General features: G+C 36.4%; 1 protein-coding gene and 1 long non-coding RNA gene across 2 annotated transcripts in view; both read right to left on the bottom strand.

Moving 5' to 3' along the window:
• LOC309475595 (uncharacterized protein) overlaps positions 1-13833 on the bottom strand; it is a 374444-nt gene that overhangs the window by 119223 nt on the left and 241388 nt on the right. The gene's annotated exons all lie outside the window — the stretch shown is intronic.
• LOC309475749 lies at positions 131-2580 on the bottom strand. Its single transcript, XR_014197833.1, has 3 exons — positions 2434-2580; positions 1661-1762; positions 131-1046 (listed from the first exon to the last, which is right to left on the bottom strand). It is a non-coding gene; the product is annotated as an uncharacterized lncRNA (long non-coding RNA).

Genomic DNA, 13833 nt, shown 5'->3' with positions numbered 1-13833 from the left:
ATTTGCATAGACTGATGCATAAATACATTTGAAAGAGAAACTTTTTTTCTAAGCAATGGCCTACAGCAGGGTAGTTTTGCAGTATTTTAATTAAAAAGAATTACATGTACTAAAGTGCTTCTAACATTTACAGTGTATGTATAGTATATTAAAGGTATATCAATTATATTCAAATAAATGTAACAAAAGCACAATGAATGGACACCATTTTGAAAGCTTATTCCAATATTTAATGTCAAACTGTTTAAAGACAAATGTAGCGCCAAAACTACAGCACAACAGTATAAAAATCAGTTAATTAAATATCCAGATACAGGAGCAATCTATTATAGTGACACATACATTAACGTTAAAAAATTGCTATGATGAAGTTATATATTTACAAACCAAGAGATGAGGTTCAAGTTTGTTATGTGAACATACATTTGTTTCTTCGCTTTAAAGAACAAATAGGTAAAAACATAAGCACAACATTTTACATTCTCAACTTTCATTCTATATCCTTGTGATTATTGGTCACTTTTATTGTAACTATGCAATGAATATGTCCTTTAGCAAAACACCTGATGAGCACTGACACTTTTTTGAAAAAGGCATTAGGCAGACATCAAGTACAGTTTATGAAGCTGAAAAGAGAAAACAAAACGCTTAAACAATATGGAAAAAGATAAATCACTATTTTCAATATTGGTTCTGCATATATCAAAGAGATCCTGAGGAGGAGTGGGACTCCACATGAAGACTTTCAGAAACTGAGACAGAGCAAAGGGTGCACCTCGCTGGACACATCCTACGCATGCCCAAACAACAACACCCAAAGACAGTTAGGAAGTGGACACCACCAGGAGGATGCAGGAGACAGGGAAGTCCAAGGAAGACATGGAGACATGTTTCACGAAGACCTGAAGAATGTCAGTGTCCCATGGGAAGATGTGAAGAACTTGGCCACGGATCGAATACGTTGGAGGACACTTGTTGCCCAATGTGCCCAGCACAGGACTTGATGATGATGTTGTGAGTTTATCCATAACTGTGGGATATGTTTTCTGTAAAGAGTGTTGCATAATTAAATGTTAAGTTCACTGATATGTGGGCATTTCTATGAATAAAAGTATGTCTTTAATAGCAAGCAATAATCATGAAAATGATTTACATGCAAACGGGACAGTTATCAGCAGTGTAACTGATCTGATTATGACAAAAAATCGAGTATCTAATGTCATGTGACAAGTCAGATAAGCTTTTCCACTCTTGCAAACAGAGGTAGGTTATGAGGTGTGGAGAGACATCATGTATTACTGGAACATAAACAGACAGGGTCCAATTTACAATTAATATAAACTTTCTGACAGTGTGTGTGACATCCGACAACTTTCCAAGAAGGGGCGCAACTGATTTACAAATATCGCGATAAATATGTACAGGAATTGAGGCAGTAGCCAATGACAGCACAAGGAGTAAAAGCTGCAGGATTGTGTACGAGTATACAAATATGTACGAGTATCATACGAATTTGACAACTTGTTAAATCTTGTGAAATATCAAGACTTTCAGTCTCTGTTTGTACTGATTGGGCTATGGGTTTTGTGAGAAAAGTTTTAAGAAACAACAAATGCTTGATAAAATGTTTGATTTAGGGTTAAAACCAACACACACATACCATTGCGAATATTTGCCTTTGAAGCTGTCCGTCTCCTCCGTTTACTTCTCCTCCAACAATAATGGGCTGACTGAGTCCGAAAGGCCCTTTTGGTCTTTTCAGCTGAAAAAAGAGAAAAGAAAATATCATTATGTATAATATATAGGATTATTTAAAGGAAAAAGTACTGATATACCTTACAAATATTGGATGTTACATTATAAAGCCTTACAAACATGGCAAGTGTTGTGGTTAATATGCATTTACAACAAATATCACTTTAAAACTATCAATCAATACTGAGGTAAAAGCATGGTAAGTTTTGTGATTACTGTCCTTTACTAAACCAATCACAGTAAAACTATGGTTACTGTGGTAAAAGCATGGTAAGTGTTGTGGTTACTGTGCATTTACAATAAGTACCACATTAAAACTACAAATAGTGTGGTACTGTAAAAGCATGGTAAGTTTTGTGATTACTGTCTTTTTACTACACTTATCACAGTAAAACTAATGTTACTGTGGTAAAAGCATGGTAAGTGTTGTTTTTACTGTGCTTCTACTACAAATACAACTTTGGAAATAATTGTACTATTTTTAATCTGATATGAATATCTAGGCCTATAGCACGTCACGTGACAGGCAGTGTTAATCACCCTGTTTTGAATTAGAAAGCAATGAAACGCAAAGTCTCCGTGGAGATGGCAGATATAATGGCAGATTAATATCGACAAACAGAAAAGACATGATATCACACATTATAGGACAGCGTATTTAGGTATTTATTTACTTACCAACATCTGACACACGTGAACTGATGCCAAATATCGCGATGTGTTCGGAACGAGACTTCTTCAGCGCGATTTCCTACTGATAAAATATAATTTTAAAAATATCAATAAACAGCAAAGCAATCCAGCTTCCCCGGCAATAAGATCGAAATAATAACATTAAAAAAATGCATAAAAATACATAAGATCTCGTGAATAAATGTTGATTAAACAGCTTCTCTGCTGCAAAGAATCATGCTGTTATCACGAAAGACGCTTCCCATTGAAAATACATTAGTTTAAAAAAATAAAAAATAAATAACGAAATAAACGTGTCCGTGGCACGAATCAATAGATTAAATTACGTGACCATATCACGAACTGCCGTGAGACTCGGTTGTTAAACTCACCGCTGAATGATCGCGTGCGTTGTTAAAATCACCGCTGAACGCGCTAAACATTTGCGGGGACTTTGATATCAGATTGCGAGGGGTTTTAATCATCAAAAACAAGTTTAAGGGCCAGATAAAAATTATCTGGGTGCCGCCATTTGACTCGCCCTGGCATAGATAATATTTTGTAGCCCAATGAGAAAAAAGGGAGTAAATAATTAAAACAAAATGAACAGCATTAGATGCTACGAAACCTGCTTTGGATTTATTATGTTCAGGACAAACGTAATATAGCACTGCAATAGATTGGCTATATTAGGTTAAGGACCAACGTAATAGCACTGCTTATATTAGGTTAAGGACCAACGTAATAGCACTGCTTATATTAGGTTAAGGACCAACGTAATAGCACTGCTTATATGTTGGCATGTAACGTAATTGCGATTTGCAAAATAGTTTCCTCAGAACGTATTTCATGTGATACAGGGTTGCCTAAACTGGGACCTCATACATTCCACTGGGATTATAAGCAACATGGGGCCCGTTCTTCGTACGTCGCTAACTCAGTTAGCTGGATTTGATTGTTGACGATTTGGCATGATCTTGGATTGTTTGGTTCTTCGACGCTCATCCTGGACTTGCTGTCATAGCAACAGGTGCGCAAACTTGAACCTGCTCGGGAGCAGGCTTATTTCATGTAAACAGGATTAGATCCCGGCTTCATAAGCGGAGCTGATACGGGAAGTCCAGCGCAGCGCGATAGTGCACTTTCTGAGATTGAAATTTTTTTCTCGTGACTCGTGAGATTGTCGTTTACATTATTAATTTGTTGGAAACGCACATTATTTTCGACTTGTCGGAGTCGGGCTTTAACTACAGCACAAACTGTTTGCATTGCCCTATGATTATTTGCGAGTGGCTCTTTCCTTTACACTATTGGAGCAGAGAACTTGATGGAAAGTGCTGTCTGTCGTGTCATTCGGAGTTTACCTGGCGCTTTTAGGTTTAAAAAACAGTTTTAGGTTTTTAAGACCCAATGTTGTAAAGCAGTTTTTTTAAAGCATTTTTTTTTTTTTTTTTTTTTTTTGGCTATCATTTTTTATGAAGATCATGCAATCATGACCATGCCGATTACAGTATGTCACTCAGGCTTCACTAACGTGATTGGTACCATAGACTAGGCTTCCATAGACTGCCATCAAGGCCTCAATGAAGGGGATTATGTGAACAGAAAGGGGGTTCACAATGTAAATGTGCAGCCCAGTTACTATTGGGAGTCTTAATATTCCAGATTAATAATATTATATCAAATAAAAAAAGTCAGTTGACTCAAATCTTCCATATCACAAATGTGAAAGCAAAATGGCCAGGATCTGTGCATGACTTAAGAATTTTCAGAGATTCACATTTATGCACATTATTTGAAAGTGGTAAGAAAAGTTCCACAATTAAATATCAAGCTCACTGTATTACATACACTTATGCTGATCCTAACAGAACTACATTTCTTCATAGGTGATTATGACATGTTCCTGCAGACAGGTGTTTTATGACCCCATTCCCTGACCCAAACCAGTTACAATGCAGCTCTAGCCAGGACAAGGGCACACAATGAAATGAACTTTGGCTAACTAAAGGGAAGATTTCAGTGTCTGATAAGTCTGAGGTTTGCACACCTGACAGGGCCTGTGACATTGCTGCATGTGCCATATTACACAACATTGCCAAAAAAACAACAACAAAAAAAACCTTTTCATTATAATATAATGAAAAGTTTAATAAAAGACCAATATACTTAGTTCCTTGAGTTTTATTTCAATTGTTCTTTGTAAAGAAAAGCCAGTGGTCAAGTGCCTGCAACAAGAGATATTAGACACATGCCTCATGCAACAAATAAAAAGGAAAAGTTGTCTATCCACTGCCCATCTGTAGGCCTATGTCTCCTCTGTCTGTGCAGACTCTTCTGTAGGCCTTTAGATGTGGAATCCTGCAACTTATATTGCAGCCATAAAGCATACAAGTATAAATTAAGTAAAGTTATTTATGCACTTGCAGGTAGGCTAGTTCATCCATATGACAGTTATCTGAGAGGGTTTATTCACTGTCCAGTGAAATGGAAACAAATGGACATTACAAAGTCTTATACTTTCTTTCCTTTGGAAAGTTATAAAAAAAATGTCCACTTACTGCACATATTTCAGCCACCACTTTCTTGGGAACAGATACAAGTGTTGGTGTATTATGTAAAAGTGCACAAAAGAGGAAAACACAATGTCATTATATGAACTACACTCTGGAAAAATATTTTTACATTAATATAAGTTTATTAGTTTTCACTTTCACAAGTCAAAGCAATTCATCATTACTCAAGATTTAACAGTTGAAATGACTATACAGCCTTAATTTAATGCAGCAAAAATTATTTTACAGTGTAGGCTACTAAGATCTTTTCTTCTTTTTTTTTTTTTGCTCAGCCTTTTTCTTGGTTGCTTTTATAAACAGCCAACCATTTATTTAACAGTGTCTTTTATAAAAGAGACTATAATATAACAAAAAAATTACCATTATGTAGAATATTTTTGTACTTCACTTTTGTTTGTTCCCATGTTCTAGTGTGGTGACTCTGACATTACAATGAACAAAGTAATTATGCAATTATTAAAATACAAAAATATAGGCTAATAAGTGATAAAAACATCTAACATGGCCACTTCTAACGGATTTAAATTGTCTGCTACTTTTTGCCAGCTCTCCTGGCTTTTGCAGACTTTGAGGTGTTCCCTGGCGTTTTGCATTAAAACATTAAAATTCCGAATAAACTTCGACTATTAGTTCTTGCTCTGCTGCGGAGAAAAACTGTGCGCGCTCTTTGGCCACGCTGAACAGCCAATAGCAGCGTTGCTGATCAATGTTTCTACTATCGATACATATCCCCTTTTAACCCAGCGCATGAACGCGCAATTATCTCAGATAACTCAATCCAGCGATACTAATCCTATCCGGCAAGTGTGTTCGAAGAACCGAGTTAGCCAGATCATGATTAGCACGATGATATTATCTTGGATGTGTCATTTGATCTCGGATGTAATAAGCAACGTACGAAGAACGAGCCCATGATGTACAGCCCGTTCTCCAACACATTCTCACCCCAAATCGTCACTTTTTCGCAACACATTCTCACCCCAAATCGTCACTTTTTCGTCACTTTCAACCATGCTTCAATATCCGACGCACAAAGCACCCTTTAGCGTCCATATGTGACGCTTCGGTTATGGGTAGGTTTAGGCGTCATATAACTGACGCTTTCGAAAGTTCGTCAATATCCGACGCACAAAGCACCCTTTAGCGTCCATATGTGACGCTTCGGTTATGGGATAGGTTTAGGTATGTGGTAGGGTTATGCGTCACATATGGACGCTAAAGGGTGCTTTGTGCGTCGGATATTGAAGCATGGTTGAAAGTGACGAAAAACAGCCCGTTCTCATACCCAAATCGTCACTTTTTCTGTATCAGTTCATGTTCAGTCGGTTTAGTCACTTCATGAGCTTCATCTGCAAGACAAGCACATCTGAGGTCTGAGTAAAAAAACTCTGACTGATGCAGTAGTTAAAAATACTAAATGTAGTTTCAGATGTTTTTAAGTGATAAGACAGAACCATACAACAAATAAATAATAAAAATGCACAACACTGTTATTCCCCAAGGGGAAAAAAAATTATATCAATATGTTTTCATTCAACATCAAAGAAGAATGCAGAATGTCATGAAGAAGTGATGAATTAAATACTAGTAGGGAATAAACAGAAAGTCTGAACTTTAAAATCTCACTTAATACATGTTAACAACATTAAGGGTCAGTTTGTGTCTGCTGAGAGACTGTCAAACATCTACAGGATGTGGTCTGGAACTCAAAGGGACAACAATATATGAAATGAGACATGAAAATAACAACACAAACAAAGAATTAATGTGTAGTGTTGACACTGATGAGATAAACGTCCCAGCCAACATTCCCATGTTCCCTGCAGGAAAACTCAAATAGGGCCCAGAGAAATGTGTCCATTGGCTCCACATGGGTCATGTATGTTAGACCATAGGGACACATGATGGGTCCACAGTGGGCTCTAATTGAAGCCCTTTCAGATGTTCATTATATGGGCTCACTTGGGTCCCAAATGGGTGCTAGCTGTTAGCTGAGGTAGTTCGGCTGCCTTCATTAAGTTTGTTAATCCTTGAGTCTGACATTACTGAATTCCAACATTTTTCAAGATTATCCAATTATATAAAAGCAACAGTAACACTTGGTTAATATAAAATGAAATATACATATATTATCTTGATAGAGAGTTTATATCCTTTGACACGCAGCTGATAGTGTTCAAGTGTGAGTGAGGGGCGGCCATTTTTTTTTTCTCAAATGAGAAAGCGGGATTGGAGGGACGGCAGTGTGTGTGTGTGTGTGTGTGTGTGTGTGTGTGTGTGTGTGTGTGTGTGTGTGTGTGTCAGGATGTTCTGAGGTGAGCTACTGTCACACAGGGGAGGTAAAATGACCATCTGTCCTCCAGATAATTGATGGAGATATTCTTCTGACTCACAGCCCATATGTGGAAATGTTGATTATGTAACTACATGATTATGTAGTTCAGTGACCTGTGTGAGAGTATAATTGCTGCTGTATTAAGTGTGTACGGCCGAGTGGCCTATGAACTCCTTGAGTGTTGAAGCTGACTTCTGCTGATGAAACTGCAAACTATTCTTTAGTAAAAAAGTTCTTCAATTGATGCATCTCTTGACTCCTGGTCTTCATTCATCATATCTGGTCCTACATTTTTTTTTTAAAGTATTTCTTGTATTATTTAGATCAGTGTTATAGTCTGATGCCAGTCAGATCCCATTTAGTTTAAGGGATCTTTTTGCAGTTTAACAAATGAGCAACTTCATGTTAAAAAATGTTGCATAATCTTTATTTTTGCCTTGGCCGGTTTACAAACGCGTCACATAAAATTTCTAGTAAATTGCGGTAAGGTAATCGTCAACTATACAGATGTGGAAATAAAGTGTAACTGGGTAATGGGCTCCTACACTCATGACATAGCCTAGTGTTTTGAAAGTAGTTTCTTCTCCATCTCTCAGACTATTTTGACAGACACACATTGACACTGCACGCTCACTAAAAGCCCATAGGGTGAGGTGTTTAAAGATGTGATTGGGCCAGCCCAGTGTCAATCAAGAAAAGAACCAATGGGCCGCTGATTAATATTGGTTTCATGGGCCAGTCAAACTAACGCTGACTTTTTTTGACCGATGCATTACACCGGCACTAACCCAGCGTCGCCAATTGAGCAAATCAAAATAAAACGAATGAGCCGCCGATGTACGGGTTTTATGGGCCGTACGTATAGCCAACACATTCTCACCCCAAATCGTCACTTTTTCGTCACTTTCAACCATGCTTCAATATCCGACGCACAAAGCACCCTTTAGCGTCCATATGTGACGCTTCGGTTATGGGTAGGTTTAGGCGTCATATAACTGACGCTTTCGAAAGTTCGTCAATATCCGACGCACAAAGCACCCTTTAGCGTCCATATGTGACGCTTCGGTTATGGGATAGGTTTAGGTATGTGGTAGGGTTATGCGTCTCATATGGACGCTAAAGGGTGCTTTGTGCGTCGGATATTGAAGCATGGTTGAAAGTGACGAAAAAGTGACGATTTGGGTATGAGAACGGGCTGATATAGCCTATGGGTCATTCTATTAGGGGTACATTTCATGTCAGCCAAAAAGTCAGGAAATCAGTATTCTTTTTTGATCAATAAACTAGGTGGTTGAATAATATATGCCCTTAATGTGCTAAATTAATTATTTGGCAAGCTTATGCTCTAATGACTTTTTAAATATGTTAATGAAAATTTAAATTTGATTCATTATTTTGTCAACTGTGTTACATGAATGAAGTACCACATGTTTGATAACACATTTGTTTGAAGTTTTTTTGAGTCTATTCACCAGAGTTTTTGAGAGTTATCTCTCTAACTGATTTGTAAATATGAATTTAGGGCTTCATAATGGCCGTTGTGGGATGCTATCATGAAGGATGAAACTTTTCTTCGACATAAATCCACAGTATGCTGAATTTAGTATTATTCACCATCCTTACCCAAGATGTCTATCTCCAGAGATATCCCTATCTATTTTTCTGATGGTTTAGTTCACATTTAAAAGATTTATGACATAAAAACCACACATAACACAATTGACAGAAGTAACACCATTGACAGGACATAATTAGAAGGAAAAGAGAAAACTTTAAGATGATAACTTTCTTTTTATTCAACAAATGTAAGTAACAAGCAATTAATCTGAGTTCAGTTTTTTTTTTTAAAGATTAAAACATTACAGTGAAATTATTTAAACTTAAACAACAAACAACAATTTTGAATCCATAGTTTCTATTGCAAACAAGAACATCACGCCCAGCCCTATACTGTTTCTCAGCAGCAGATAAACCCATCTCCCTACAACACAAATCACTCTGTTTAATATTATGCATTTTTATACACACACATTATAATAATATATATTATTACGTTAATTAATATATTATATTACACTGAACAAAATTATAAACGCAACACTTTTGTTTTTGCCCCCATTTTTCATGAGCTGAACTCAAATACTTTTTCTATGTACACAAAAGGCATATAATCAATTACTAATTTTGGACATCTGGTTCAGAGATATGGTACGGAAATAGAATATAACAATGACGATATCTGACGATATCTTAAACTTGTTTCACAAAACCCTAACCATCAATTAATCCACTTCAAACTCATTCATATGTGTCTCACCCCTTAATAAATGTCATCTAATGAAGCTTTCCTCATCTTCCAACTGTAATTTCTGCCCGGGAGATTTGGTAGGCACATACAAGCATATGGTTTTGGATTGTCCTGAAGTTAATGATTGATAATGGAATAGGCCTAATAATTGTATTTATTTATATGTTACAGATAGTCTATGATTGTGCATAATGTGATTTAGAGGGAGTGTGGAGGGAGAGAAGGGGGTTTTATGTGGTGATGGGCGTGTGGGATGGCATTTAAAATCAAAAAGTGTTCAGTGTATTGCACTCTATTTCTATTGATGTATGTAATACACAGTGGCGGCTGCTGGTCTTTCAAAGAGGGGAAGCTCATTTTCGGCCTACATCATAAAAAATGTCCATTTATTTATATGTAAATTCTGCTCTATGTTCCTTTTCAAGAAAATGCTCTGTGACCCTGTCGTACCAACTAGGCGTCTTTTCCAGTGACTTGACCAGTGTCCTCTCAATGGCCAGCAGAGTTAGGTATAATTGTATAAATGTAATAATATAATAAAGGTATAAATAATAATATAATAAAGTATAATAGTACTACTACTAATAATATTTTGTATTATTTTAATTATTATTTTTTAATTATTACTAATAATAATATTTAAAAAAAATAAGTAATAATATAATAATAAAGATATAAATGTACTGTATAATTGTGTGAAATGTATTATGAAAATTGGCTTGCAGTTTCAACAAGCAAATACCAAGAAATAGGTTGCAGCAGTTTGTCTTTCGACTTTACTTGAAAAATCCGCGATGGGACTGAGCTCCAATAGCTTCAGCGTCAGCAACTTTTTATTGAATGAAATCGAGGTCAATCAAAAGGAGATACAGCCTTTCGAAAGACCCACCAATCATCACGCAGAAGCCCGGAGTCCAGGCCAGCCCACTCCTCATTCACCATCAGAGACGCTGAGCATCCGTGGGTGGGACATAATCGCAGCATTTATCCAATGACCGTCTAGTTTCGAAGCACTGAAAAAAACTGTTCAAAGCAGCCCCATTGAAGTCAATGGAAGCTGGGCTTCAACAGGGAAATGCACATAGACAGTAAAAGAAATGGACACAGCGACCCCATAGACTTCAACGGAGAAAAGTGAAGCAAATTAGAAGCACTCACTTCCTGATGGTCGAGCATACTGCGCAGACTCAAACTGAGCTTGATGACGTAGATGTGACGTGAGCAACCCGTCTATCTTCTAGTAGCTGTGCCAAGAGAAATCTGAATCATTCCCTTCCGAAACTTGCAGAGACAGAGAGTGTGAATAGGAGGTGTCCATGAGCTAGGAGCAGGAGAAACTTTTGCTAAGTATTCTGATTAATTATTTTGTCATTTTGCCTCCACGTCCCCCCGATTGCCCGCAAACTTCTCCTCCTGTCCATACAGTAATTTATCTACTGTGCGACAGAGAGTCGCAATGTGCAAAGAGGTTATGACGCAATCGTTAGCCTATTTTTACAAAAACTGCTTCTACGGGGCCATAACATAAGATACAAGGTAATGGAGCCTTTTATACATTTTTGTGTTTCTTTAGAAATAAATAATGTACAAATGGAGTCTTTCAACGTCTCAGATGTAAAGTTTTTCGCTGTAAAAGTGACGCCAAAATGAATGGGAGTCAATGGAATGCTAACAGCAGGTGGGGGTCCGCTAATCAATGGCAGCGCCCAGGGAATCTTCAGTTTTTTCTGAAAGATTACCCCCTTGGAAATGCACTGTGACGCTACGGGAATGTATGATAAGGAAATCGAGTCAGCCGAAGTAGTAATACCAGACACCATGTGTCAAAATGATTGATGGCTTCCGGTTGTCATTGACCTTCCGGTTGACCTTTCCGGTTGCCCTTCCGGTCCCTATTGTTATGGATTGACCTATTGACCCTTCCTATCCATCGATCATGTGGTTTTGACAGTTAGTTTTGACCTATTGCCCCTTCCTATCCCTCGATCATGTGTTTTGACAGGTTGACCTTCCGGTGTCTATCCGGCATATGTTGTTATGGTTTGCCCTATTGACCTTGCTTTGATCATGTGGGTTTGACAGAAGCTTTTGCCCTATTTGAACCTTTTTAGCCCTAGATCATGTGATTTTGACAGAAGCTTTTGCCATTTAACCTTTTTAGCCCTAGATCATGTGATTTTGACAGAAGCTTTTGCCATTTAACCTTTTTAACCCTAGATCATGTGGGTATGACAGAAAGTTTGAAGGCGCTGTTAGGATATGTGTCAGCATCTCCTCCGCATTCCAGCACATTGTGTCCCCCTGCTGAAAAGTGAGAAGAAAAAGACTGTTTTTCCTGAATGCCTCACCAGCCAGAGTAGTGTGTGTGTGTGTGTGTGTGTGTGTGTGTGTGTGTGTGTGTGTGTGTGTGTGTATGTGTGTGTGTGTGTGTGTGTGTGTGTGTGTGTGTGTGTGTGTGTGTGTGTGTGTGTGTGTGTGTGTGTGTGTGTGTGTGTGTGTGTGTGTTTGTTTGTGTTTGCGCGCGCGTCCTCTGACATGATCCCCTCCACATTCCTGAGGTAACAGTGAAAGTGAGAAAAAGAGAGTTGCCCTAATCATGTTTTATATTTCACACAAATAATATACAATAATATCTTATTAAAAATCTACTGAAACCATTTAATTCAGTTTTAGATAAACAAAACAATAAAAATCATATTACATAAAACATCCCGTTCTTTATAAGTGTATAAAATAAAATGGTTATCTTGGTAATTTAACTAAAGTTGAAAACCATTCAGTTCTTTATAAAAGTATATAATGAAATTCTTATAAAATAAATATCTTATTGATCCAATTGTTTTAGATAAACAAAAGAATAAAAATTATATTACATAAAACATTCCGTTCTTTATAAATTAAAATAATTATATTGCTAATTTAACTAAAGTTGAAAAACATTCTGTTCTTTAAAAGTATATAAATAAATTGCTTATAATATAATATAAAATCACAGAGTGGTTCTCTCTCTCTCTCTCTCTCTCTCTCTCTCTCTCTCTCTCTCTCTCTCTCGCTCTCTCTCGCTCTCTCTCTCTCTCTCTCTCTCTCTCTCTCTCTCTCTCTCTCGCTCTCTCTCTCAGCTCCGTCTATCGTTCTCTGACTCAGAGGGGCCTCTGTGCATCATGTCAGAGCGTATGTAATGTTAGTCTGCTAATGCATTTCCAGAGACAAAGTTTTGTTCATACTAAATTTATTTCAAAATATAATCGTAAAAGTTTAAATATGATCTTTTAAAATGAAAGACTGTTTAAATTAAATCTTTAAAGTTTGAATACATACGCATCTTCTATTTATCTTTTAGAAGATTACTGTAATGATTTTGTTTAACGGTTTAAAGTATAATTGTTATTAAACAATGTCTGTTCAAAAACTTTAGATGGTTGAAAAACTGTACTTAGTCAATCATAATTTTTTGTCCATGCGGGGGTTTCAATTTTTATGTTGGGGGCTTTCCATAGAATCCATAGAATATTGCATATTCTATCCCGTACACCTAAACACGACCATCGCAGAAAACTATAAAATAAATAATTTAATATCATTTCTAAGCTGTGTTGTGTGCGCACACAGGCGGTTCTAAAAAATCTCTATTTTAAATTAAATTATTAATAAATATATAACCAATGAATAATAACATATGTTACTAAAATGTATTTAAAAAATGTAAACAAAGTTTTAGCTAAATAAATATATAAATAAAAACACCTTACATTTCCAGAGAGGCGAAGTAGTTCTTTATGCAACGATAAAAAACAATCCAAAAAGCAAATAGTTGACCAGATGAGCCTCGGGGGGACAATGTCACAGTAAATCTAGTCTGCGTTCCAGAGTACATCCAGAGTTTTATACTAAATTCATTTAAAAGCATAACCTTATAAATTAGATATTTTAAAATTAAAAGACTGTTTAAATCAAATCTTTAAAGTTTTATTAAAATCATATCTTCTATTTATCTTCTTAGAAGACTTATGTATTTTTTTTTTTTTTTTTTACTAAACAGCGTCTGTTCAAAAACTTTAGATTTAAAATAAAAGCAAAAATTATGCTTAGATCTTATTTATACAAAAATATTTCAAACAGTATTTTTGTCCATACAACATGAAACATGTTGTCAAAGTTTGTCACAATGTTTTTGTTGTTGTTGTTAT

Source organism: Leuciscus leuciscus, assembly GCF_965113295.1.
Source record: "Leuciscus leuciscus genome assembly, chromosome: 15".
NCBI classification, from domain to species: domain Eukaryota; kingdom Metazoa; phylum Chordata; class Actinopteri; order Cypriniformes; family Leuciscidae; genus Leuciscus; species Leuciscus leuciscus.
This window is presented reverse-complemented; position numbering and strand designations above follow the sequence as displayed.